This window comes from Camponotus vicinus, unplaced genomic scaffold, assembly GCF_025532165.1.
Source record: "Camponotus vicinus isolate PSW18456_S1 unplaced genomic scaffold, iyCamVici1.0 SCAF_8, whole genome shotgun sequence".
Classification (NCBI taxonomy): domain Eukaryota; kingdom Metazoa; phylum Arthropoda; class Insecta; order Hymenoptera; family Formicidae; genus Camponotus; species Camponotus vicinus.
The window spans coordinates 681,467-709,426 of record NW_028141980.1 but is presented as its reverse complement, the minus strand read 5'-3'; the positions used below and the strand labels follow the sequence as shown (position 1 = coordinate 709,426).

Here is a 27,960-nt window from a genome sequence, read left to right as displayed (position 1 = left end):
TAATAAATTTAATAATTTAGAACACGTACCTTTATAAAAATCTCTGAGATGAAATCTGTACGTTTTATCGAAAATTTTTATTTATTTTTAGAAGAAGTTGATGTTCCATTGTGTCATCATTAAGATGGCCTCTTTGTGGCGTTAGTATTAAGCCTCCACAACTAAATAATCGTTCTACTGATGCACTGCTTGGAAGTGGTGTATTATACTTAATAAAATTTAGTTTTAATTTTGAATAATTGTGTAACATTTCAATATTGCAGTCATTTGATTTTAAAAATTGTTGTAATTCTTCTTCATCAGAATGTACTTTTTGGCGAAAATAAAAAAAATCATCATAAAGATCAACAGTTTGTTTATTAGCATCTGGGGAATTTTCGTTTGATCGAATTCCCAATAAACCTTCTAAATAGTTTGTAGCAAGTATTTTGTTATTTCCGGTCAACCAATTTAATTCGAATTTTGGATGTAGACAGGCTGCAATTATTAATTCCTTTTTTTCGTACAGTGTACAGAATCTGAAATTAGTTACAAAAGATATAATATAGATGTAATAAGATATAATATATTAGTTCTTATTGTCATTTTATTATTGTTTGCTATTTATTTATAGTTATTTTTATATTTATAGCTATTTATATTTATATTTTGTTATTTTTTATTATTTATTATTTATTAAATGTAGAGAAATTAAGCCATATGCATCATTCTCGTTACGAAAATAACTTTAATTTACTATATTACTTGGAATTAATGTTTCACACAAGCATATTAAATGTATTTACATATGATGTATTTTATACGAAGTAAACATAATAAAAATTATCACAAAAGTTGAACTATAATGAAATAATGACCGAACCAACGAATCTCTTCCCCGGCTTTTTCTCTATCATCTATATAAAACCATAATGTGGCACCACAACCTCGCCACAAATATATATCATGTGTACAGATCACTAAAAATTATAGTAGACAGTAATTTCATCATAATTTTGGTATGGGCCAATATTACAACTTTCATGATAAATTTTACTATAATATTTTTTTCATATATATCATATTTCATTGAAGAAAACTCGGAAAATATGGATTGAAATATGTAACAAATAAAACTATAACTGACACCATCACCAGCGAATGTGGAGCGAGTCTTCATGATCTATGTATTTATATATTTATGTTTTTAATTATTATTGTTGGAGTGTTATATTAACTTTTTTGTAAAATTTATTATTTATTATGTTATCTCATACCTTTTAGTTAATCCTTGTTGAATGGAAGTAAGTAACGAATGGCATTCTGTAATAACTCCCTCCGCATTTAATTTTTCTAATTTGTCTCGTAAAGTGCTTAAAAGTAATAAAGGGTAATAAATATCCCATATACATGCCGTTTTTACTTTGCAAAATATCCAATGCGCGTGCCAAAGGTTCCATTATCTTAAAAATAAAATTAAAGATTTATATTTTATATTATTCATACACAAATAATGTATATAAAATAATTATAAATAATAATAAGTAATAAAATTTATATGTTATATTTTGTTCTTTTACCTGGCAATACTTTTGTAAAAATTTTATTTCACTATCGGTCAGTCGTTGCAAGCTACAATAATCAAGACACTGATTTATATTTTGTGGATGTTTTAAAAATTTTACGAGCTGCACTATAGAGTCAAACGTAGAATTCCATCTATTAAAATAAGAAATTAATGAAATAGGAACGTTATTTTATTATTTTTCAAGAATAATATTTATTGTATCTATAAAGAGATATAGAGCGACAGAGAAAATTTTTTCTTACCTTGTAATGACATTTTTCAAGTAAACATCACACATTTCTTTTATTTTATCAGCTATTTGCGTTGATTGATTTTGTTTGCTCCAAAGTTTCGTCAACTTTGCGAATATTGTTCTATATTTATTTTTGTATAATAAATCATTTTCTAAAGTCTTTTCTGAATCTTTTACAGCAATTAGATTTAGTAAATGACAGTAGATATGGGCCACTATGGTGCGTCAAAACAAACCCCCACCACTCGGCCCCTGGCGCCGTGGGCGTGGCCAGGTGAAGTGGAGGGAGGCGTTCTGATTGGTGGAAACAATGCCCCACCTCCCGAAGTCTCGATTTTGATTGGCTTGCACCATAGTGGCCCAGAGTTTGATTGGCTTGCACCATAGTGGTCCAGAGTTTGATTGGCTCGCACCATAGTGGCCCAGAGCTGCGATTGGTCGACGCCGGCTGTGTCGCCGATTTATCAAATTTTTATTTCCCTACCTCCGCGGTACTAGACTCGAAGAAGCAATCCTCCTCCCACTCCAGCCCTGGCCCACCTGTATAGGGTTCCGAGTCAAATTCCCGTTACCTAGCCCTTAGTCGCTCTCGCTACGTCTTGGCAGAACGAACCCCCCCACCTACCGACTTTCGGAGGGTAGCCGGCGGTATACCATATGTCTCGAGGAAACAATCCTTACCTCCCCACTCCGTCTCGGGGCCCGCTATGGAATATCGAAACAAGCCCCCTCCGCTCGAACGGTTCATGACGCACTTTATCGGAAAAAGAGACAAAGCATCTCAGTAGGAGACAATAATTATTATAATTATTATAATTATTATAATTAGACTACATTGCACTACAGAGGTAAAAAGATGAACATGCGAATGATTGAACGCGAGGCGGGGGTGTTATAAAGGAAGAAGGGAAAAGTTAAAAGTATTAAACACGAATTAAGATAAAAAATTTTCACATTTATTAATATACCCGCATACAATTCGTAGTACTTCGCAAAAATTTTTTTTATATCTTCTTACAATTAAACACGCTATTAATTAACATTATATTTTTCATGTTTTTTTTCGCGAAGAAAAATTTTATGAAATAATTCTACGATTAAATGATCGTTATATTTGCAATTTTCGGAAAAAAGACTAAGAAATCCATCGAGATCGTAACCGCTGCACATATAATATAAAAATACACAACTGTAGAGTCCGCAGGTTTGAGAGAAAAGCCCTTGTAGTTGTTCGGTATTCCATCGATAAATGTTGGAATTTCGCCGGAGACGTAGGAAAAAACCCGGATACAAGGGCGGTATTCCGTAGCTATCGAAGTATGTCCCTGTACCGTCTTCGTCGAGAAAGAAAGCGATCCAGTGTTCTCCAGGGCGATTATGATTGTCCGTATTAGCGACGATGGCCGTCGACCTCGTCCACGCCATCGGCAATCTGTCGGCAGGATAGACTCCCACATGTTTGACATCTAGCTGACGCAATGCTTGCAGAATTTCGCGAGAGTCCATTTGTTTGCAGTGAAGACGAGCGAACAAGCGGTATTATTTGAATAATTTCTTTTGGTGGCTTGTTTTCGGGTTGTACAGCTAACGGATTTTCTGTTTGCGCGGGGCGGTTAATAGCCGTACGTTCGATTTTTTGCAGATTTTTCTTCTCTATTTTATTATTTGATTGTGCTTTAATATTTTCATTTTCATCGTCGTCGTCGTCGTCGCTTACTATCAAAATTTCGGGAGAACTGCAAGTCGTTCGAGTAATGCTGTCTCCGTCGCTGCTGAAATTATTTTGCGCAACAATCCAGCTTTTTAATTTGTAAGCGTTGCGTAATGCACAATGAAAGATTCCGAATTTTCGAAATCCGTGATGTCCGCACTCTTCTTCTACCGTCAGATTTTTGAATGCCGGTGAGATGCCTTCCAAATTATATATATTTCTAGAAAGTAGATTCCTCAAATAACTCGCTTTCTCGTTTCCTCTAACATAAATGTGACGCACGCATCTTGTAATTTGCCGCAGTTGCGATGTAAAATATTTCGGATTAGTTTCGCCATCGAACCATTCAATGCCGTGATGATTTCGCGTGAGCCAGTTGTTTTCTTGTCTTATTTTTTCAGGTAATTCGGCAAACGAATGCGTCGGTATCATAATCCAATGATCGACGATTGGAGCGTCAATCGCTACAATAGCAACCTCCTTAGGGATAAACTTTTTCTTCGCATCGCGGAAACCCTGAATATCGACGACTATATCCATCTTACGAAAAAAACTTATGTGATTCGACGCGAGGCTCTATGTAAAACAACGACGCCGAGCGTGTCTCCAACGAAACTGAATATTTTTCGAAACGTTGCGCACTGATGTCGGAGTTTTGAGCGAAGTAGAGGGGGAACAATTTTAAGCGTCTATAAAAAATTTACCCCGAAAAATCGACGATGACCTGACGAGACGAGTCGATTTCTATGACATTATCGAATTCGGCATAGATAATACAATTAATCGTCTCGGAAAGTGCTCTTACGAATCGCACTTCTAATCGTAAACTACCATGTTTGACGAGATTCCAGTGTCCAGCGCAATTAGCGGATAGATCGGGAGTAAGATCAAAAGCGAATAAAGTATATCCTTTGAAATAGTCGTCTCTGCTTATAGAATTTCCCTCGTTCAAAAAATGAATACCTGTTCCCGAGAAAAGCGTTTGATAAGCTTCGATGTAAAGCGGTTCCTCCTCGGAGAAAGCTGGTTGCAAAGGCCTACTGGGGATTTGCGTGCCATCGACGTACAGCGAGAAGAAATTTATTCCGTAGTTCTTGAAATTAAACGGATTTAATTTTCTGTCACCGTTAAACGCTTTATTACTAACGAAACCGACTATTACTCGCTTCGGTAATTGACCGAGTATTACATTATCTAACGATTCACCCATAACGCCGCTATGAATCGTGAATGTTTTAACCTCGACTCTCGTGAGCGGATACTTGGCTGTAACTTTACTCATCATTCTAGCATGCGCGAGTAACAAACCCGAGCTTATTTTCGCCCTTCTAACGAGCAAGGTAGCGTCGAGAATGTGAATTTTCGATGTTCCGCTACTTTCCATGAGACAGAACGAATCTTTCGAACGAACGAATCTCAACCGTACTTCTACACCGTTAATTAAAAATTTGTCTTGATTGAAAACGTCGCAATGGAGATGTCCTACGAGATCTAACGCCTTTCCTCCGGAAATGTAACGAGCGCGTCTCGCGAGAGCGGGATTGCCGGGATTTGTTTCCAACAGATCGTCCATGTGTCCGGGTGCATCCATGTCCCATAGACAGGAAGTTAGATGGGAAGTTTTTGCGGGTGAAGAATAATTTAACAACGCCTCTATGTACGCTCGGTACGCGTAAGCGTTGTTTGGAGGCGACACGAGCTTTTGATTGAAATACACGTCGATTTGATTGAAGATAGAATGAAGCAAATGATTTACAGGGCCTACGGCTATTCTTTCGGCGCTTGTTCCTGAAGCCTGTCTCGCGGAATCGGCGTTTGTTTCTACACGTAGACGAAGACTCAGCATGGTGTGCGTGAGATCTAAATATATTCTTCTCCGTGTCCGGGGATGACGAATTCTATCGGCGAGTCGTCCGAGAGAGAGGTCACGGGTTTGTAATGAATCCATTGCGAATTTTCGATGCTAGTTTGCGTAGGTGATAGAGAGAAGAGATCTAGTTCGCTCTTTAAACACTCGCTCGAATGCGTGTGAAGAAAAGACATATTTCTTTATCGCAAATTGCTCGCTGTCGTCCGTCGCTCGCCATCGTCGTTAAATTAGAATGCTCCGAATATAACCGCTTAAGAAAATATATCGGATACGATACGTTTTTTACCGATTTTACGTCGTTTCGCAGACGTCTTAAGTCTTTTTTTCACAACCGTACGACTTTTCTTCTTCTTTTTATTTCTCTGCGCTTTTGTACTCGTTCTTTTTTTCCCAACCGCTTTGATTTTCTTACTCGTCCGTCGTCGCTTGCGAGCCGATGTTATTGCGGATCGTGCGATGTGATTATCAAGCCCGACAAAAGGGAACTGAGCTACATGCATTTTCGCATCAGACTTATATCCCGAACCCTTCATTAGACTACTTATTTTTTCTTTGGCTTTTCTCTTGAGTTTGTCTCGCGATTCTTCAAAACGGTGTTTGGCCGCTACCTTAAATGGCGTATTGTTTTCGACGTCTTCGATTACATTAACGCCAGCCCGTAAAGCTTCTTTTCCCACAGCTCGCGCGGCTTTACCTAAATATGGTAGTACGCGTCTGAATAATCCCCCGAGAAAACTGCCGATTCCGTGACCGCGCTGATAGGGCGATCCGACGAAAACTCGCGGGATTCCGCCGCCGCGACCGCCTCCGTTCTGTAATTCGTCGCGATATACCGAGTAATAGTCCATTAATAATAATAATAATAATGAACGGTCAAATGCGTTTTTCTCTTTCGCGGATTCCGTGTATTTTATAATATCTAATCGATACACCTAAAATGCAAAGTTACCGTCAACGTTCCGAATTCGAATGGTATGCTCTTCCCCAGCTGATCTCTTATATCTATTTCGATCGTACGGAAACTCGTTCGCCGCAGCGCGATGTATTGCGCGGGCGAAAAATGCTTTATCTGAGTGGATGCAAACGGATAATCGTTTCGTGCATCGTGCGCGACTATTCGAAGAAGAGGCGATTGTACATCGCCCGTAATATAAGGTTCGCAAATGTCGCAGTAGACGAAAAGTTTGTCTGGAATACCTCGCAACAAACTAGCTGGTATGTCGGCTATTATATAGTCGTCACCCGTGAGTACAAAAGGAAATTTTGGAAAAGCAATGCTCGAAGAAGGAGGAATGTCAGGATTGTAGTAGATCGGTAGTAGATCGTTCGAACTTCCACAGCGTGAATCAAAACCGAGCATACGACAAAGCTTGTCGGAAAAATGCACATGATGTTCCATATCGCATTTCCTCTCTTTGCAGGAAAGTCTCATAACAACTTTACCACCAGCTTTTAATTCCCAAACGACATGGGCTTTTACGGGTTTGCACGCGTCATTCATTGTCTCTATAATATCGCGTACGCTCGAATAAACGCCTGGTGATACTTCGACATCCGCATGAGAAAACGCATCGATGCTCTTATTAATATCGATAAATTTTATTGTTCCTTCTCCAGGGCGTATATGTAAAAAGCTACACGGAAACTGGATCTCCGTGAGCGCTACTTCCCAACGACCGCTTAAGTCTATACGTTGAGGTAATTCGGTGGTGAAACACGTTGTTTTATTTTCCGGAAAGTAGCGCATGCTACTATTACTCGGGAGGATTATGTGAAATTCTTCCCCTCTCATTTTGATATTAAACTCAAGGCTGATATCCAAGAATCGAATTTAGAAGGATATCCCCGTCAACTAACTAGTAATTGTTTATTGTCGCCCCGTCCCTTGGTTTTTATCACGTGGTCTACGATAAATTCTCCCTCTCGTAAGTCTTTAATAACTTGCGTTAATTCCTGCTCGTAAAAAATCCCGTCTATAACCTCGCCCTGTAAATCGCTTAGTTCATATACAGGAGGTCTTCTCCATTCGAGAACGCGATGAATTCGAAATATTTCTTCACTCCATCCCGCCTCGTATCCTTTCTCAAACGCTGCTTTTGCTCTACTAATGCGTACGAGCTCGCCCGCTCTGTATTTACACTTTTGTTTGCGCCCGCGATTTTTTCTTCCTTCAGCATCTTCGGCATTGATATTCCAACGTCGATTCATATTTTCTCGCGCGATACGCGCATTTTCCAACGTAACGATCGCTGGTTGCATTTTAATGCTAGAATGACGAGTATGATTGTAAGCGTGAACAATATCCTGCAAAATATCGATATAACGGCGAGTATTTTTATGTGTAAAATAGCGCCACATCCTCTCCTTAAGTGTTCTATTGAAACGTTCGACTATAGCTGCTTTGATATCGGGATTTCGCGCTACACGAAATCGGATGTTTTTTTCTTTTAAGAATTTTTGTACAGCGCTCGCGATAAATTCTTTACCTTTGTCGGTTTGTAGGTAAACGGGTAAACGTTTTTTGTTTCTCGAGAATATGTTCTGAAAGGCCTTTATCACGCACGCCGAAGTTTTATCGCGCAAAGGTTATACCCAAGCAAATTTGCTAAGTACATCGATAACCACCAGTAGATAGGAATATCCGTCGTTATAACTCTTAAGATTACGAAGATCGATTAAATCAGCCTCCCATAAATCATCGATATTTGTCACGTTATAATGTAAACGCGGAAATTTTCGTCGTACTGGACGATGCAGCGTGTACGCGTCTTGCGATTTAAGCCAGTCGACAACCTCGTTACGCGAGAAATTCGGCTTAGCCGCTCGTGATAAATTGACCGTCGCTGAATAACCCGCGTAGTGCGAAGGATCGTAATATAATTTTTCGAGTTCCATCTTATTAGAATTTGCTCCAACCGAATAAACCTCTTGCTTTCTTCGTCGGGGAATTCTCGTCCTTACTTGCTAATGTTTTATCGGCCTCATCCTCATCCTCATCGGCAGATATAAATACCGTATCTCCTTCGGATACAACCGTCTCGTTTAACCTGCTGCGTGAACGACGAGTTTTCGGAGTGGAAGTAACAGCTGCTAATTCGCTGCTTTTAATACGACGAGCTATTTTGCCTACGTGTAAAAAACTACGATTTCCTATGAGACTGGAAGGTGTGTTTATGTCCTGCAGTAATCGCGCAAACTGAACTCTTCCGATTGCTTTTACTGTTTTTCTCTCGCGTATCGCGTCATTTATGAGATCGCTAATATTCGAACCCGTTACAACCGCACCGTTTATAGTCACGAGTCCTTGTCTATCCCAACCGATCTTTGACGACGGAGCATCGAGTAAATATTTCAATAGCGTGTGAGCTTTGTAGCGATAAGTTTTCGGCACACTTTCGATCATATTTTTAATCATTTCCGCCGATTGATCGCGCTTTTTTCCGAAACTATTAGCGTCACCTCCTCCTCCATCTTCAACGCTACTAATTAAAGTACGCGTAAATTCTTCGGTATCGTCATCTTCCAAGTACATGTCCTCGTCTTGCTCAGTTTTATCATCGGCGTCGCCGTTTAAAGCCCCACGCGAATCTTTGCGAAAACGCTTTTTTGCATCCCGAACAAAGTAAAGATAACGTTGAAGTACTTCTTTATACATTTTCCATCTTTCACCCTCGTCGGCGGGAGTCGAGAGATTGAGAATACGACACATCTCCGCATCGAGTCGCGATAAAGGGGTTCCCGGTGTCCGTACAGATTTATTATTATCATTTTCCGTATTATTAACATTTTCCGACTGTTGATTTTGCTGCTGCTGCTGCTGCATTCGTTGCATTTTTTCGAGATTTTCCGTAGAAATTAAAACCATTTTTTTAGCCTTTTCCATTTTTAATACTTTTCCAAATATTATTATTTTTCCTCACAAAGAATATAAAGAACTGTATTTCTTTTCACTCGCCGATAATCCGTGATAATAAAGCTCCGAGTATAGGACCGATAATATAGGGTAAAAATCCTCCACGTTGTACCAATAGTTTTCTTTTAGTCTTCAAATTACCCCACTTTGCCGCGATGCGCCGTAAAGTCGTTTTATGCTTGGACAAGCGCTTTTTTTCGCTAGATTCAAGCGGTACGTTACCTTCGAGCGTATTGAAAATACACTCCTGAATACACTTTACAAATTTATTGTCGGCATCGCGTAAGAACGCCGCTCTTTGATTTTTTTTCAAATAGCATAGAGTTTTTAAGAGACACAGGTTCCTCTCTCCGATGCAACGTTTTGCAGTCTTTATTGCGCTATTCGGTAAATTCCTCGCTGTCGCTGTCGATGATGTTTTGTTAGGGTCTGCTTTTTTCACCATTGCGTCGTAATCGCACAACTACAACTCGCGGCTGCGAATACCTTTCTTTTATACGCTTCCGGCTCTAATGACAGATTTACGTGGTATGTAGACGTAATGTAGAGTATCCTCCGGAAAGATACACGTGCGAAATCGGTATTCGTCTGGAGTCGATTGTTTCAAATCGAGCAATAAATATCCATGCGGCTTCGAGGTAGCGTCGTAGTACGCTTCTTCCATAAATTTTGGATCGTCGGGATATACCTGACGCGCTAAATGACGAATTTGCGCACGATCGCGCGGATTTTTGAAAACTACTATATAATTCGCGTTGAGAGATATGTCGCGCTGTCCACGTCCCTGATGGAAAAGATTTTGCGAAATGAGTATAATGCTGAGATTCTTATGATGACTTCCTTTCGTAAATAGATCCACGATAGCGTCGCACGAAGACGATTCCCTCATAAGATCGTCGATTATCACCAATTTCGGAGAAAGCGCATCGTTAGAATAATCCTCCGGACGCGGTAACCCTTCGCGAAATTCGATTATATTTTTCCTCGATTTTATTAAAGCATTATCGCTATATTTGCTCTCGCTTTTCTCTTCTTCTCTCTCTCCCGTGTCGCAATGTAAGCACTGATACGCATCTTGCCACTCGGCGTAATAAAATAAAATTCTCTCGAATCGGACATCGGACATGCGGGATAAATGTCGAAGAAATGTTTTCACGAAAATTGTTTGCCCGCATCCCGTAGGACCGCAGACGATCCAAGGATGTTTCCAGCGCACGTCCATTACACAAAATAATCGATTTCGTGTTTAGGAACAATCTCATAAATAAAAAAGTAAACGACGATATTTAACAACAATAATCTAAGAAAGAAAAAAATGCGCATGCTCCTCGAATATTATACAGGAATGTAAGAAGAAAATAAGCTTATTCGCGTGGGGCCCCATCCGCGCCGGCCACGTGCTCGCGCTAGCGTTCTCTGTTACGCGTGCGAGCGGAAAGCACCGCTGATTAGATGATACACGACGCGCGACCGCGAGTAAGCGTATTCGCGCGAGGGTAGGCTCGCATCGGCGACTTTCGCGAGCACCAACGCTAATGAGCTTATAATTGATTCTCCATATACGCTTATAGTAAAAATAAAATGCTTAAATTCTGGAAAATATATTTTAAATCGATGTATCGCCTAAATTACAAAATACCTGTACATACTCGTATTTTATGAATCAACCGATAGCTGACTCAGACAAACACTATCCCCCCGTGATATAATAATAATATCTAGAGATTCTTAAAACCCTAAACACACGTTAAAAAACTAGAGACATTCAATAAAATAATCTCATCTTAAGATAACCGTCAATGGTTTTCATTTTAAAATAACCCCGCTATATTTGCAATAGTGATTAAGAAAACAATTCTGTTTCCAAATAACTTAGGAAGATATGGAAAATCTTTCTCACCTTGAATCTACCCTAGCGAAACCCTCATCCTAAATCCTCAACCTATTTTTTTTCTCATGCTGAAACAGCATATATACCGTATCGACTAAGAAATCTGATAAGATTTCACATTTTTTTTAAATTAAACATTCAGATATACCCCCGCCCGTAATATTTATAAATTTATCATTCGAATCTTCCTTAATAAAACATCCCCTAAATATTTTTCCCGTGGTGAATCACTCGAGATATAGCTTAGAGAAAATTTTTAGAAGTTTCTAGAAACGTTTATAGAAGTTTCTCGGTATTTTTCTTTGATTATTGTAAAATATTTTGTTTGAATACGCATTTATGCTCACTTCTGCCCATATTATTTCCCCCCACTCTTTTTGCTTAGATTTTTTTTTAGGTGGGAGAAGCAGTAATATAAGCGCGAGGACAAACCGTGTATTCATTCGAATTTCGTCGTTAACAGAAGTTAAGTCTCGAGCGAAGAAGAAAAATTCTACGCAAATACGCTAACGTTGTTGTTGTGATTATTTTTTGCACAGTACATTTTTCGAGTTTGTTTCGAGTGGTTAATAGTAATGGCTGGAACGACCGAAATAGCCAGTTTTGTGAAATCCTCGCATGTTTGCGATATTAAGGAGCCGGGAAATGGAGACAATAAAATCGGCAACGGTGGAAGAAACCGACATTTGTTGCTATCAACAACATACGGACTTAATTCATCCTTCACTAAGAAGATACAAGTGGGATTGCAATCGACGAAGGAAGACTGTTTTGTTCCAATTGTTAAATTAACGAGCAATAATGCCGATGGGATTTGTCTCGACTCCGACACGTGGCAGCAATTTCAATCCTGCATGGAACATATGAGACAGTATTTGAACGACGATCAAAAAAGAACGGGAGGAATAAATCCGATTATTATTAACAATATCACCATCAACTTTACCAGCGCTTATGGCTCGAGGGCTATTCTAGTGGCATACAAGGAAACCAACGAATATTCCGCGAGTAATGTCGAGAAGGAAGAACAACCTCCATCGAAGAAACGAAAAACTTATAACACCGCTATCGTGATGCAGAAAGTTACTTTCCTCGGCTTGGAAAATATTATAAAATGCATAGATACGCATTTGTCGCAATTAATTAATATCGTTGATACTGTCAATACATGTGCTAACTATATAATAAACGAAATAGAATTAAAACTTCCCTCATCGTACATAGATTGCGAAATTATAAAACTCACAATTAAAGGAAATTATGAACAAATCGAACAAAGTGTTCGAACTCAAATTAATAATTTAACATTTTTAGATGTATATTTCAGCATTATATTTGTAGAGATACTTTCGCTTAAATTTAATGAAATTTCTCGTGCGATTTTACAAAAACGAAAATTTTATGAAAACCAATAAATAAATGTACATCGATAAAATATAATAAATAACATAACAAGTTTTTCTTAAAAAAAAAATTCACAGAGTACTTTTTACTACGTTTTCAACATATTTCCCGATATCTCCTTCTGTCCTTTACTGCGAACACGCAGCAACACGTCGTGTATTATTATTATTATTAGCATTAAACGTGTATTTTTTCTTATAAAGAAACAAATAATTTTAAAAATTTATTATATTCGAGCAATAGCTATGGTCGACGCAAAATAAAAATCTTTGACAAATAAAATAATTACAAATTTTTTTTTATTACGCCTAGTTTTTAAGAAATCATATGCGTAAACCATTACTTAATTAAGGTAATTAGCAAAATGTTTAGCGTCAGTTGCTTTCTCGAAAAACAAAATAAGAAATGAAATAGATTATTCGCGCTACGGTGAAAAATATAATTACAATACGGTATATACGACTACAAGAAGTTTCAAACTTCTACATTTTTTATGGACTTCTCCGTGCGCTGATAAAGGTTTGTTTGATTTTCCTTTTTGAGTGGGGAGGAAAATATATAAAATGGACAACGCTTAACCGAATATAAGCATTTTCGAGATTTTCTTTGCCCGAGGAAACTTGTACGATTTTCACTCGCGTGTTATTCCTTTAAGAAAAAAAAAAATGGCGTGTAATAAAAATTTTATATCGAGTTGTGCAAAGTTGGCTGCGAGTTTATTTCCAAAGATAAATTCCGCGAGCTACATTTCCAAATTAACGGAAACAAGTGAACATAATTACAGCGTATTTTCGAATTTCGCGTGTGCCTGCTCCGATACATTGCTTGCAATTTTATATAAATTGGGGCATTTCGGCGGCGACGCGAAATTACTAAATATTGCCGGCGAAATAATTAGTGCATGAAGAGCCTTGAGCGAAGATGAAAAATATGAAGAAGAGGAAGATGTAGGTGGACATATAACCTACCTACTTCAAAACTACAGTAGGATCCAGTCGACGGGTAATTATTTTACTTATTTTATTTATTTTTGCTTTCAAAGAAAAAATACGAAAAATCGCGATTATAAAGTTAAATATTTAATTACTAATTAATCACAGGAAACAATAATCTCGCGAGAACAGCGATAGTGCGACCTTCACGTAGACGCCGCGCAGAGGAAGAACCCGAGGCAGGTCCTTCGCGTAAGTTTTGCACGTAATGAAAACGAGTGCTAATTTTTCTCGGATAGAATGTTCGGTAGTAATAAAAATAATCAATACTAATAAAAAATATTCTACATTTCAGGAAGACCGCGATTACTCGAGGAAAATCCGGCGATTCCCGTTGTCGTTCTTGACGACGACGACGACGACGAGGAAAACATGAACGCTGACGACATCACATATGCAATCAGTAGCCCTGATAGCGAAGTGTTCTCGCCGGGTAAAGATGATGATTATGTAAAAAATAGGCTAAAACGAAAATTCAAATATAAAAATAATTTTAGAACTGTTTTAAATTTTGTTTCTATAATATTAAATATTCGAATCTTGAAATATTATTAGAATTTCCGCGAGAGATGGAGGAGCGCGTGAGAGTGGAGATTAACGAAGAAGAGCCAGAAGAGAGTGGGGAAGAAGAAGAAGAAGTGCAGGAAGAGGAAGAAGTGATAGTGCTGGAAGAAGAAGAAGAAGAAGAAGAAGAAGAGACTGTGAGAGAGGAAGAAGAGGAAAATATATACGCTCCCTCCAGAGAAGGTAACTTTAATAATTTATTTCTCGATATATTTTTATGCTCGAATTTAATCCAAATTCTTAATTTTTCTTTAGAAACTCGTCGCTGGGGGATTAGCTATTCCCCAGAATATTAGTAGCGGAATAAAAAACAACAAATATTGCTAAAAAGGTGAGATTATTTCGTTGTATTATAATATTTATAGTACGGATTACATTCGAGTATAAAAATATTAAAATAATAAAAATAACAAAAATAGTATTTATAATTTATACGGTTTTTTAACAGTACAATACGGAGGTGGTGTTGACGGCCAACAAAATTCTGCGCTCTCCCACACCAATGAGGAAGAAGAAGCGGAAGAGGATGAGACTGAGGGGGAGGTAGCCGAGTTACCCCGCTCGGAAAATATTTCATCCGAGACCGAGGAGGGTGAAGAGGACGAGGAGGAGGAGCATGAGTACCAGCAGCAACAGCAACAACAACAACAGCAACAACAACAGCAACATCAGCAGCAGCAGCAACAACTTCACCAACAGGTCGGAAATAATAATTTTAATTTTGTAAATTTAATATCGGAAAATGCGCGACAATTTAGAAGATTCCGGGTAATCGGTAGAGAAGCGAGTTTCGCGATACGTCCGTTGACTGAAGGCAACGATATATATCACTCGTTAGAAAACGCGTTTCGCGAAATTCACGCGTATGCGTTAAATTCATGTGAACCGGGCGATTACGTAGGATTATCGTTTGATTCGCCGAATTTATCGCATGGTCCTGCGGGTATATCTTTTCGTCCGGCGCGTGATTTGAGTTACGAGGACATTTGGAGACTTGTGAGTTCGTTAGCACAGAGCGCCGGTGGTCTCGATATCGCCGACCAATTTAACATACGGGTTTATAATGTCTCGATGCCTTCGGGTCGCGGTCGCGTGACGTTAACACGGGAGGATGTCGCGAAACGTTCGATAGTCGAAATTAATAATTCCGATAACCTGTGCTTCCCTCGAGCTCTCGTAGTAGCTCAAACTTATTATAGCGAGCGCGGTAATATCCGTACGGGTGAGCTGCATGAGAAATGGAACGCGATAAGATATCAGCATTCTTCGTTACAACGCAAATGTGCATTGCAATTAACGAGAAATGCCGGTGTCGCAATACCGGAAGAGGGTTGTGGAATTCGTGAAATCGAACGTTTCCAGCGTTATTTCGCCGCCGACAATATCGCAATTATTGTGTATAATTTTAATACTTTCGGTCGCGGCGAAAAACCGATGTATGACGGTGCCGAAATACTCGCTTCTCTCGGACGCGAGTCCTCGCGGCGATTAAATATCATGTATTACGAGGATTCGCGACATTATAATCCTATTTTAAATTTAAAAGCCGCCGCTGGTACTCGCGATTATTGCGTAGCGTGGAATGTAGGCTTCCGAAACGATAGACCCAATAGTCACCGGTGCTTAAATAAATGCCCGCGATGCTTATCCGCACCACCGTGCGATTCCACTTACGCCGAAATAAAATGCGACGCGTGCAATCGGCTATTTTACGGTGCAAGGTGTTTCGAGCGTCATCGTAGCGAGAAATCGTACGACGGTAGAACACGCGCTAATGTTTGTAGCATCGTGCGATTTTGCGATAGTTGCGGGCGTATCGTTAAATCGAATTTAAAACACGAATGCGGCGTTTCTTATTGCAAATTATGCCGTTCACAACAACCGCGCAATCATATGTGTTATATGCAACCTCTTCGACAACGTGTCGATATTTCCTCTGCCGGGCCATCTTCATCAGCGATGGTATCGGATGAGGTAGATATATCTAGCACGAGAGAAGAAGAAGCACGGAACATATGTGATAACGCGGAAAAGAACGAACGTGCATATGAACGCGGAAAGGGACGTGTGGCTTTCGTATTTTACGATTTCGAAACGCGGCAGGACGAGACGGTCGAAGGAACGGGAAATATAAAAAAACATATTCCGACGCTATGCATCGCGCAACAGATTTGTGAAGCATGCGTGGGGGAAAATAACATGCCCGTGTGGTGCCGTTGGTGCGGAGTGCGAGAGTTCGTATTTCAACGCGATCCGGTTAAACAGTTTGTAGATTTCGTTACGCGTCCGGTAAAATATTTTAAACACATAATTTGTATAGCGCATAATGCGAAAGCGTTCGACGCGCAATTTATTTTGAAATATATCGTGGAAAATTGTAGGGATATTGAACCGAAAGTAATTTTAAACGACACAAAAATTATTCTTTTAACCGCGGGACATACAAAATTCATCGATAGCGTTAATTATATGCCGATGCGCTTATCCGAATTACCTAAGGCTTTCGGGCTAAAGGATACTGAGGATAAGGGCATTTTTCCGCATTTATTTAATACTATCGAAAATCAAACGTACGTCGGACCGTTACTCGATGTACAATATTATTCTCCGGATAACATGAAATCGCAAGAGCGCGAACGCTTTCTCACATGGCATACCGAAATGAGGGAAAAAAATACCGTGTTCGACTTCCAACACGAGATAGTGCGCTATTGTCGTAACGATGTTGATATTCTTCGACGAGCGTGCGTAGCGTTTAGAAAAATTTTCCTAGATCGCGGAAATGTATGCCCGTTCGAGGAATGTACAACTATTGCTTCGACCTGCATGACGGTTTTCCGGAAAAACTTTTTGCAAGCCGATACGATAGGCATTATTCCTACGGGGGGATACAGATGCGCGAGCAATCATTCGCGTAAAGCCTTACAATGGCTGATATGGATGGAGCGCGAACTCGACCGCCGTATAAATCACGCGGGGCGTGCGCGGGAATATCGCACGATCGAGGGTACGCTCGTCGATGGTTATTTCGAAACGTCTGTTGCGGGAAAGACGCAGCGTCACGTGTTGCAATTTCACGGTTGCTTTTGGCACGGATGTCCAACTTGTTTCCCTGTAAATCGCGATAAAGCGCTTTCGTCGGGGGAGGATCGCGGAGATACATTAAATTCGCGATATGAACGAACTCTCGCAGTTTCATGGCGCCTTCGTCAGCGGGGATACATAGTGTCGGAAAAGTGGGAGTGCGCCTTCGACCAAGAAATGCGCGACAATCGCGTAATGTATGATTTTCTCGCGAACCATCCGATGGTAGAAACACCACCGCTCGATCCTCGCGACGCGTTTTTCGGTGGGCGTACGGGAAATATCGCAACTCAATACGAAGTCACAGGTACGGAGAAAATACGCTACGTCGACGTATGCTCATTATACCCGTTTGTATTGAAGACGGGCGCTTTTCCGATCGGTCATCCGGAAATTTACGTCGGCGATGAATGTAGCACGTTAGTCGGAAGGTCACCGAATTATAATTTCGACTCGCTCGAAGGCCTCATACGCTGTAGAGTACTCCCTCCTCGTGATTTATTTCACCCCGTACTTCCGCATCGCGTACGAGGAAAATTACTCTTCGCGTTATGTCGTAGTTGCTGCGAAACATTTTCTCAGACACCGTGCACTCATAATGATAGCGAGCATGAATTCGAGGGTACCTGGGTAACCTGCGAATTATGCAAGGCCGTCGAGAAAGGTTATCTCGTAACGTCGGTAAGCGAAATTTGGCAATATAGAGTTAGCCAATACGATCGCGCGTCGCGGCAAGGTGGAATGTTCGCTGAATATATTAATACGTTTTTACAGCTTAAACAGGAAGCCAGTGGTTGGCCGTGCGAATGCGGGGAAAACGACGATGAGGCAAAAGAGCGATACTTGAGGGAATATGAAAAAACTGAGGGTATCGTTCTTGATAAGCGAAACATCGCGCGGAATCCTGGTTTACGCTCGGTTGCGAAACTATGCTTAAATTCATTCTGGGGAAAATTCGGCCAACGATCCAATTTGCCGACTACCGAAATCGTAAAAACACAACAACGTTTCGCGACATTACTAACGAGCGCCGAATACGAGATAACCGACATATTACCCGTGAATGACGAGGTAATGTATGTTTCGTGGCGACTGCGACAAGAGGCTTTCGTTCCCTCGCCGATAACAAACGTCGTGATAGCAGCGTATACGACTGCACTAGCGCGTTTAAAATTGTACGAGTACCTAGAACGTTTAGATCGTCGTGTATTATATTACGATACGGATTCGTGTATTTTTATAAGCACCGGTGATTCGAACGAATACATGCCGCCTACGGGAAATTTTCTAGGCGACATGACGGATGAACTCGAAAGCTACGGCCGCGGTAGCTATATCGAGGCGTTCGTGTCCGGGGGCCCGAAATTTTACGCCTACATCGTGCGAACACCGGAGGGTAATACTCACGAAACTTGTAAAGTTAAGGGTATTACTCTCAATTACGAGAACTCGCGACGAATTAATTTTAATGCTATAAAAAAGCTACTATTAGCGAGAGAAAAAGACACACAGGAAAACGAAGAAGAAGAAAATAACGAAACTTCGATAAATCTACGCTTTAATGCGATTCGACGTACGGCGTTTCATGAAATTGTTACGCGAAGTGAAACAAAAATACGTGCGCCGGTATTAGTAAAGCGTAGATTTATCAATAGCAGATATTCGCTACCATACGGATATGTGTCGGTATAACAATATTCTTATTTCTTGGGTGACTTTTTCTTTTTTAAATAAAAGTCGCGCATTTTCCGATTTTATTTTAAAAAATAGAATTATAAATATTGTAAGTAGCATAAGAAAAATGTAAAATTTATAACAATATAAATATAATTCTTCTTTGTATATATTTCTGTATATTAATAATAAGCAAAAATTTTATTAAAAAATGGCTGGTTTTGAAAAATATTAATAAATGTAAAAATTTTTTATCTTAATTCGAGTTTAATACTTTTAACTTTTCCCTTCTTCCTTTATAACACCCCCGCCTCGCGTTCAATCATTCGCATGTTCATCTTTTTACCTCTGTAGTGCAATGTAGTCTAATTATAATAATTATAATAATTATAATAATTATTGTCTCCTACTGAGATGCTTTGTCTCTTTTTCCGATAAAGTGCGTCATGAACCGTTCGAGCGGAGGGAGCTTGTTTCGATATTCCATAGCGGGCCCCGAGACGGAGTGGGGAGGTAAGGATTGTTTCCTCGAGACATATACCGCCGGCTATCCTCCGAAAGTCGGTAGGTGGGGGGGTTCGTTCTGCCAAGACGTAGCGAGAGCGACTAAGGGCTAGGTAACGGGAATTTGACTCGGAACCCTATACAGGTGGGCCAGGGCTGGAGTGGGAGGAGGATTGCTTCTTCGAGTCTAGTACCGCGGAGGTAGGGAAATAAAAATTTGATAAATCGGCGACACAGCCGGCGTCGACCAATCGCAGCTCTGGGCCACTATGGTGCGAGCCAATCAAACTCTGGACCACTATGGTGCAAGCCAATCAAACTCTGGGCCACTATGGTGCAAGCCAATCAAAATCGAGACTTCGGGAGGTGGGGCATTGTTTCCACCAATCAGAACGCCTCCCTCCACTTCACCTGGCCACGCCCACGGCGCCAGGGGCCGAGTGGTGGGGGTTTGTTTTGACGCACCATAGTGGCCCATATCTACTAATGACTAACACATCTGTGATGTGCGTGAAGAGTGATCACATCTTCTGTATCTATACTACTATGTTCTTCGTCCACAGTTAATAAATCGCTTAGATTGTGAAATTCTATAGATTCTTCGCTATCATCTTTCTCGAAAATTCTAAAAATAATTGATATTGATTTATATTAGTACATCAAAAACAAACATTTTTTCTATAAACATATATTAAGTAAAAAAATATTGAAATATTGAAATATTGAAATATGTGTGTATATATATCGAATTTCATAAAATATTATCGAAACGCTTTGATCCACTCTCAGTAGTGATACAGCCAATCTTATTTTGAATGTGATATTTTACGAAGATAGAGTTAATAGTTTTAGCTAAAACGTCATAAGTATGCTTTCCTTTTATTCTCCGACAAGCCAACGCAGCGGATTCTCTTTTTAAAGTTGTATTATTAATCCAATGCACTGTTATTCCTAAATAGCTCCTATAATAACATTCAAATAAATAAATAAATTAATGAATCCTCAAAAAGTGAAACTACATTTTTCAACATCATGTAATATATGAATATTAAAATATGAATATATATGTTATGAAATTTTCATAAATTAAATATCAGAAATATCAGAAAAGTTTCATATAATTTTCCTACTTTTATTTTAAATATAACGCGAGCGTTACTATCTTCAATTTTATTAAATATATATAAAATTATATATATAACCTTTTCATTTTACTCCATAGATCTGCTGTAGTTGATACTACTTCCACTTGAGCTAATTTTTTTTCTAGTTATTTTCATTTCACAAAATGCTTGTTGAAGTTTTTTTTTACTGTTGTTACGTCCAGACCCTGGAATGGATGGGCCGTATGGAAGAACGTAACTTACTTACCCCGTGACACACTTTATTCGGGCGTGTGTATGGATCGGGTCGAGCGCACTGTCAAGGGCCTGGCACAGGTCAGTGACCGGAATGGTCCCTTTAACTCTGTGAGTGTCCCAGGCCGTTACGCTCGTCGGTCCCCTTTCGGTAAGAGAATCGAATCTTTTTTACTCGGGACGGGACTCTGTGCGATTTCGGGATTCAGGGAATGAGAGCGGGTAAAAAGAAAATAAAAATTTTACCATAAATTATAATTTATTTAATAATTAGTTGCGTGAAATATGAACATTTTTACAGTTATATAAAAGTTTGTTTTTGCAAAAATATAATTACATTTTTTTGTGTGTGTCGTAGTGCGTGTGGGTGGGGATTTCGCGGGTGTTACATAGGTTCGGGGGTCGTCAGCCAGGATAAATAGTGGGGAATCTAACCTTAATTAATTAATCCTGGCTGGATTATTACAAATTTATTTCCTTTTATTTCAAATTTTGCTATCTAATCATGCGCATTATAAAGCGAAATGGGAGAAGATGAAGGGTCAAGGGTTTTCGAATTGGATAGTGGACGGAGGGAATTTTTTCCACAGAGCTTGGATTGGAACTCCTAGTGGAAATCGGGAACCTGGGAGGTACCAGGGGATGATTGAGTTGGAAGGGGCGGTGGTTAGGTAATGCAATAGTTCTTCGTGGTCCACTAGACCAGGGCCTACGGAGAAGGCTCCTTCTGATAGGGGGAGATCGAGGAGGGGGAATTGAGATAGGAAATAATTCAATGGATCGGGATCGGTGGATTCAGGGGTTTCGCGAAGGTAAGAGGGGTCAGCGGAATTAGAGGAGGGCTCGGAATTACACGAATCTTCGCCTAAATCGGGGAGATCTCTCGCGAAATCTTCGAGAGCCTCACCAATTTCGGAAGAATTCGAATGATCATGAACTGAAGGAGAGGGGGAATCGGAGTCGAGGGTGATAACTGGTATGGGAGGGGTACGCTCCCGGACAGGAGGTGAGGGAGAACGAGGGGGTTCGGGAGAGGAGACCGGAGAATAGCTAGGAGGTGGAGGTGTATCTTGTAGGTCAGGATTTTGTAAATTATTATTACTAGTATTACTATTGTTACTATTATTACTATTATCACTATTAGTGTGTGGGGTAGAAGGGGAGTCCGTTACATTATCTGTTTCTACGTTATTATTCGGGGTTTGGTTCTCAACGGGGGGTGTGATTCCCGTAGTCAATTTCTTTTTTAGCGCCCGATTCCAACGATTCCGACGCCGCAACGCTGCTCGGCGTTTACCGTGCCTCGGCACTAATAATGATTTAACGGTGAATGAGGGGGTTTAAAATATGGTTAAGGGGTTGTCGCTAACTAATTACCGTTAACTCTATTACCGTTGTCATCGGGAAAAGATACTTGAATCTTAGACGGGATAATAGCCCGTTTATATTCTTAAATTTAACTGATTTTAATTTGTTGATTATTGATAATGAAATTATATAGGTGAAGGGATGGTTAAGAGAAAAGGGGAAATGAAAGGAAATAACGTAGTTTGGAAATTCAAAGAAAAGGTTTCAAATTTAGGAGGGTTCAATCGGGAATCGGTTTCCGGAGATTTGAGCTGGATTAGAAATCGTTCGCGAACTGCCTTGCGGAGATTCTAGGCGAACTGGGAATCGTTCACGAACCGCCTTGCAGAGATTCTAGGCGAACTGGGAATAGTTCGCGAACCGCCTTGCAGAGATTCTAGGCGAACGAGGAGGAATGAGGAAGATGATTAGGAAGAGGAAAGAGACAAGGAGTAATTAACGATTATTAAATTATTGAAATTTATTGTCCAGAAAATGGATGTTGATAAATTCTTTAATTTATCTATCGATTAAAGTAGCGATTGGAGATTAATTGGTCAAGGATCATTCCCGATGACAATCAGTTAACAAATGGGGGGGGAGAGAGAATAAAATTAAATCGGACTTACTACTTATAGAGAGCGTTGATATGATAGAGAAAAAAAAACAATTTAGCCGGGACGGATCTTGAATCACGGTCGGAGAGTCGGGTGGTTCCGATGCTGGAGAACAGGTGACTCAGTTGATTCAGAATGGTTGCACTTCGCTCACACTTCGCGTTTCGATCAGTTAATTAACCCGAAGAGAAAATTTCCTTATTGTCAAACGGACAACTTTTAATACGGCAGAGAAAACTATGTGTCGTTAGAAGAAATTTGATACGGAATTGTGTCTCGCGTCTTGCGCTCGAGTTTTTAAAATTATTGCTCATCCTCTTTTCTGGATAGTGGGAATCCTTTTTGGGCGAATGAGATAATTTAATTAAGTTACTCCCTTCTTAAGGGCAAGAAGGCTGATTTTGGAGGGGGAGGCGTTTCTAAAATTTTAATAGGATGGTCCTTTTGGTTCAAGATTTGGCTCTATCCAGCAGAGAGTGGGAGCTTAGCGAACAGATTTATGAATCGCGAGAGTCTTTTCGCGTTTCGGCTAGCACTTAAGGGTGGCCAGGCGAATTGTTCAGTTTCCCTTTTTTTTGATAGCCTGCCTAGGATACTGCAGGCCTGAAGAGTTTCTGATTTCATAGCTCCACGTGTGGATCGCTATAAAAAAATTTTATTGCGGCTCTGGTTCCGATTTTTGTTTGAAATTTCTAAGTTCCAACGACTGGCCATCCCTAGCTCTAACTTTCTTGTTTATTTATTGCTTCGAGTCTCTCGGTCTCAGATATCCGCTGCAAGGATTAGATATATATATGTTTATTATTGGCGCGATTCTTAAGAAGGATCGCTTTGTTTCTAGAGTTCCAATGGTTCTAACGGACGTCCCAACTGTAAACATATGCGAGTTCGATTTTATTACAGCTCTTTATTTTAGTGGAATTTCTTATTTATAACGACAGGCTATCCGCGTAGTCTAGGCTTATTTACTATTTTTCATTTCCTTGGTTCAGATATCGCCGAGAGTTACTCGCGCACATGGTTATCGTATAGTTTTTGTACAGTTTCGGGGAAAGAAAGGAATCACGACGTCCATCGGACGTAACATCCCCCGCCTTAGACAAATGTTGGGGGGTACACAACATTTGCAAATAATAGAAATATTCGATTCTTTTCTTTCTGAGAAAAAGGGGAATTGTATGCATTATTATATATTTAAAGTAATGTGTAAGAATATAGTATAAGTGTATAAAGTAATTATAATAGTATATGTTAGTTCTCCTTTCTTCTTTTTCTTAAAAGAAGGAGGAAAGAAAAGGCGACTTCCATAACCCCTTCCTTTTATTCTTTCGTCCTTCCTGCACAAGATTTCCCCTCTTTTTTTTACCAATAATAATGATTAAAATATGATTAAAATATGAAGGTAACTTAACAAGAGAAGAATATATAGATAGTAAAAAAAAAATAATTGGTAATTGATATTTTAGTGCAGTTATACAGGGTGATTCAAAATAACCTAATTGTCCTTAAAATGACACATTCTTGAGTCAATTCTAAGACGATTTTTCCTTTGGCAAAATTTCGTCCGACGCTTTGTTTTTGAATTATTAAAAGAAGTAATTAACTTATGACGGGTCGGATACAAAAGGCAGGCAAGGGTGGCGCGATTCACCGTCAGACGCGGGTGCTTACGCGGGGCGCCTGCTGCGATCACCTGATTGCTACAGACATACACACACATGCGAATACATACATTCTCATTCTCTCTCTCTCTCGCTCTCATTTGCTTACTCACTTTAAGTCATTATTATTCTTACTTAAATTATTATTTACTTTCTATTATTATACGTTTTCGCTTTAATTATTATTTTTTTAAATTGGTTTTTTTTTAAGAGAGAGAGGAAAATGCATTTTCTGCATACTCACCGGGCGGTCCGGTGAGTTATGTGGGACTCGAGTACCAAATCAAATTACCAACTCGGTACTCCCTACCCACTAAAAACCCCTCTCTTTCGCGAATTTTCTCTAACACTGTTTATTTGACATCCCGAAATCTGTTTTCACACAACACCAAAGAATAGTTATTTTACCTTGTTCGATGTATTGCTGTAATTCCTTGAGAAATGAATTTTTCGATAGATCGTACTTTCACTCAAATTGAACGTAGATATCACGTTCTAAAGGACAGAGATCCATACTAAATAATTAATCGAAAATTCTTTTTTCTTTTATAAACTGTATTTTTTTATAAACTTCAACATAATCACATTCAATCACTCACTCGATAAGACGAGAAATTTACCAATAACTATCACTAATCACTATCAATCACTGTCGAATAATCACTGTTGGCAATTAAAAACCACTCGATTAAAGAAAGACACGCGCATACGTTATTACACGAAGCGACGATGCGACAACGCGACGATATTTACCCGGCGACAGCAAACAGTTTTTGGTTACGGTAGGTTAAGGTACTAACAGCGCTGTCGAACGTGAACATGTGTTTGATTGAAGACGCGACAATTTAGCGTATAATATTATTATCATATGATATTTATACATTGTATATTTGTTTTAAAATTAGTTAGAATAAATAAATGTTCAATACTTTCACTATTAATGTTAAATATTATTTATTATTAATACTAAATATTATTATTGAATATTCTTAAATATTATTATTAATATTAAATATTTATTTATTATTATTAAATAGTATTATTAATATTAAATATCTTTTATTATTATTAAATATTATTATTAATATTAAATATTTATTTATTATTACTAAATATTATTATTAATATTAAATATATTTATTTATTATTATTAAATATTTATTAAACTATTATCTGATTGAAAATCGATAATCATATGAAAATAATATGAAAAAATATCATTAAATTCTGGCGTTTCAATCTCTCTTGGTTTTTTCTTATGGTTTTAAAAACGAAATCATAGCGACCAATAATGTTGAACATTTGGAACATTTTCTTTCGTTTTTAAAACCATAAGAAAAAAGAGAGATTGAAACGCCAAAATTTAATAATATTTTTTCATATTATTTTCATATGATTATCGATTTTCAATCAGATAATAGTTTAATAAATATTTAATAATAATAAATAAATATATTTAATATTAATGATAGTATTTAATAATAATAAATAAATATTTAATATTAATAATAATATTTAATAATAATAAATAAATATTTAATATTAATAATAAATAATATTTAACATTAATAGTGAAAGTATTGAACATTTATTTATTCTAATTAATTTTAAAACAAATATACGATGTATAAATATCACATGATAATAATATTATACGCTAAATTGTCGCGTCTTCAATCAAACACATGTTCACGTTCGACAGCGCTGTTAGTACCTTAACCTACCGTAACCTACCATAACCAAAAACTGTTTGCTGCTGCCGGGTAAATATCGTCGCGTTGTCGCGTCGTCGCGTCGTGTAATAACGTATGTGCGCGTGTCTTTCTTTAATCGAGTGGTTTTTAATTGAAGAAAAAAGAACTTTCGATTAATTATTTAGTGTGGATCTCTGTCCTTTAGAACGTGATATCTACGTTCAATTTGAGTGAAAGTACGATCTATCAGAAAATTCATTTCTCAAAGAATTACAGCAATACATCGAACAAGGTAATAATAACTATTCTTTAGTGTTGTGTGAAAACAGATTTCGGGATGTCAAATAAACAGTGTTAAAGAAAATTCGCGAAAGAGTGGGGTTTTTAGTGGATATGGAGTACCGAGTTGGTAATTCGACTTGGTACTCAAGTCCCACATAACTCACCGGACCGCCCGGTGAGTATGCATAAAATGCATTTTCCCCTATCTCGTAAAAAAAAACTAATTTAAAAAAATAATTATTATTATTAAAGCGAAAACGTATAATAATAAAAAGTAAATAATAATTTAAGTAAGAATAATAATGACAAAGTGAGTAAGCAAATGAGAGAGTGAGAGAGAGAGAGAGAGAGAGAGTGATGGAGGAAGAGAGAGGCAGAGAGAGAGAGAGAGAATGAGAATGTATGTATTCGCATGTGTGTGTATGTCTGTAGCGATCAGGTGATCGCAGCAGGCGCCCCGCGTAAGCACCCGCGTCTGACGGTGAATCGCGCCACCCTTGCCTGCCTCTTGTATCCGATCCGTCATAAGTTAATTACTTCTTTTAATAATTTAAAAACTAAGCATCGGATGAAATTTTGCCAAAGGAAAAATCGTCTTAGAATTGACTCAAGAATGTGTCATTTTAAAGACAATTAGGTTATTTTGAATCACCCTGTATAGTAGCGCGAAAGAGAAGACTGGAGCGAAGAAAGAGCAGAAAAGGAGAGAGATATGGACATATTGTCTTTGCCAGGGTCGATATCAGATGTGCGTATGTGAGAGAAACCAGCTTCCTCCTTTGTCCTTCGCTGTTACTCCTTTTTTCCTTTGGAGAAGGACAGGCACTCTCCACGCTCGATCTAAATAAGTGTCGATGGTTTTTTTTACTTTCGCCAAGTAATCGGGTGTTTTGGAATGGATTCATGATCTCGTTCTGCTGCTAGATCTAATCTGAATTTCCTTTCCATGAGTCTCGGAGTTCCAGGAAAACCATGGTCTTTCTGCCATCTTAAGCTGTAGTTGATGGTTAATCCTTCAAGAATTAACTGTAAATACTTAGAATACAAGATTATGCGTTTTTTATTTTATATACAGGGTGGACCAATAACTCTGTCCACCTGGAATATCTCCGTTATTTTTAGAGATACAAAAATTTTGTACTTATAAAAGTTGCACGGTACCAAGAGGGCCGTAATATGCTACTAATAATTTTTTTGTAGGTGGAGGCGCTTCAGAGATTTCAAGGTCATCTCCATTTTTTTAAATGGCATGCTATACTTTTTTATTCTTAGTGTAATAGCGGATGTTTAGACGATTTCAACGACCTATAATAAGGTCATTCGGCATTAAATAAAAGTGTAAAACAATGATTCTTACCTTGCTTATAAGAGATGCTCGAAGTGATGTCCGTTTGCATCGATGCAACACTGAAATCTTTGAATTGCTGAAGCACGTACATTTTTTAACGTTTCTGGACTGATTGTCGCACATGCTGCAATAATTCATTGTTTCATATTTTCCGCTGTGGTCGGTATTTCTTGGTATACAATGTTCTTTATTGTTCCCCAAAGAAAAAAATCGAGCAATGTTATGTCGGAAAGCTAAACTAAATAGA

The 27,960-nt window shown here is 38.6% G+C and overlaps 1 pseudogene; it reads right to left on the bottom strand.

Annotated features, from left to right (window-relative positions):
* Positions 1–64: 64 nt before the first annotated feature.
* Positions 65–27,804, bottom strand: LOC145975917 (uncharacterized; annotated as a pseudogene).
* Positions 27,805–27,960: the final 156 nt, after the last annotated feature.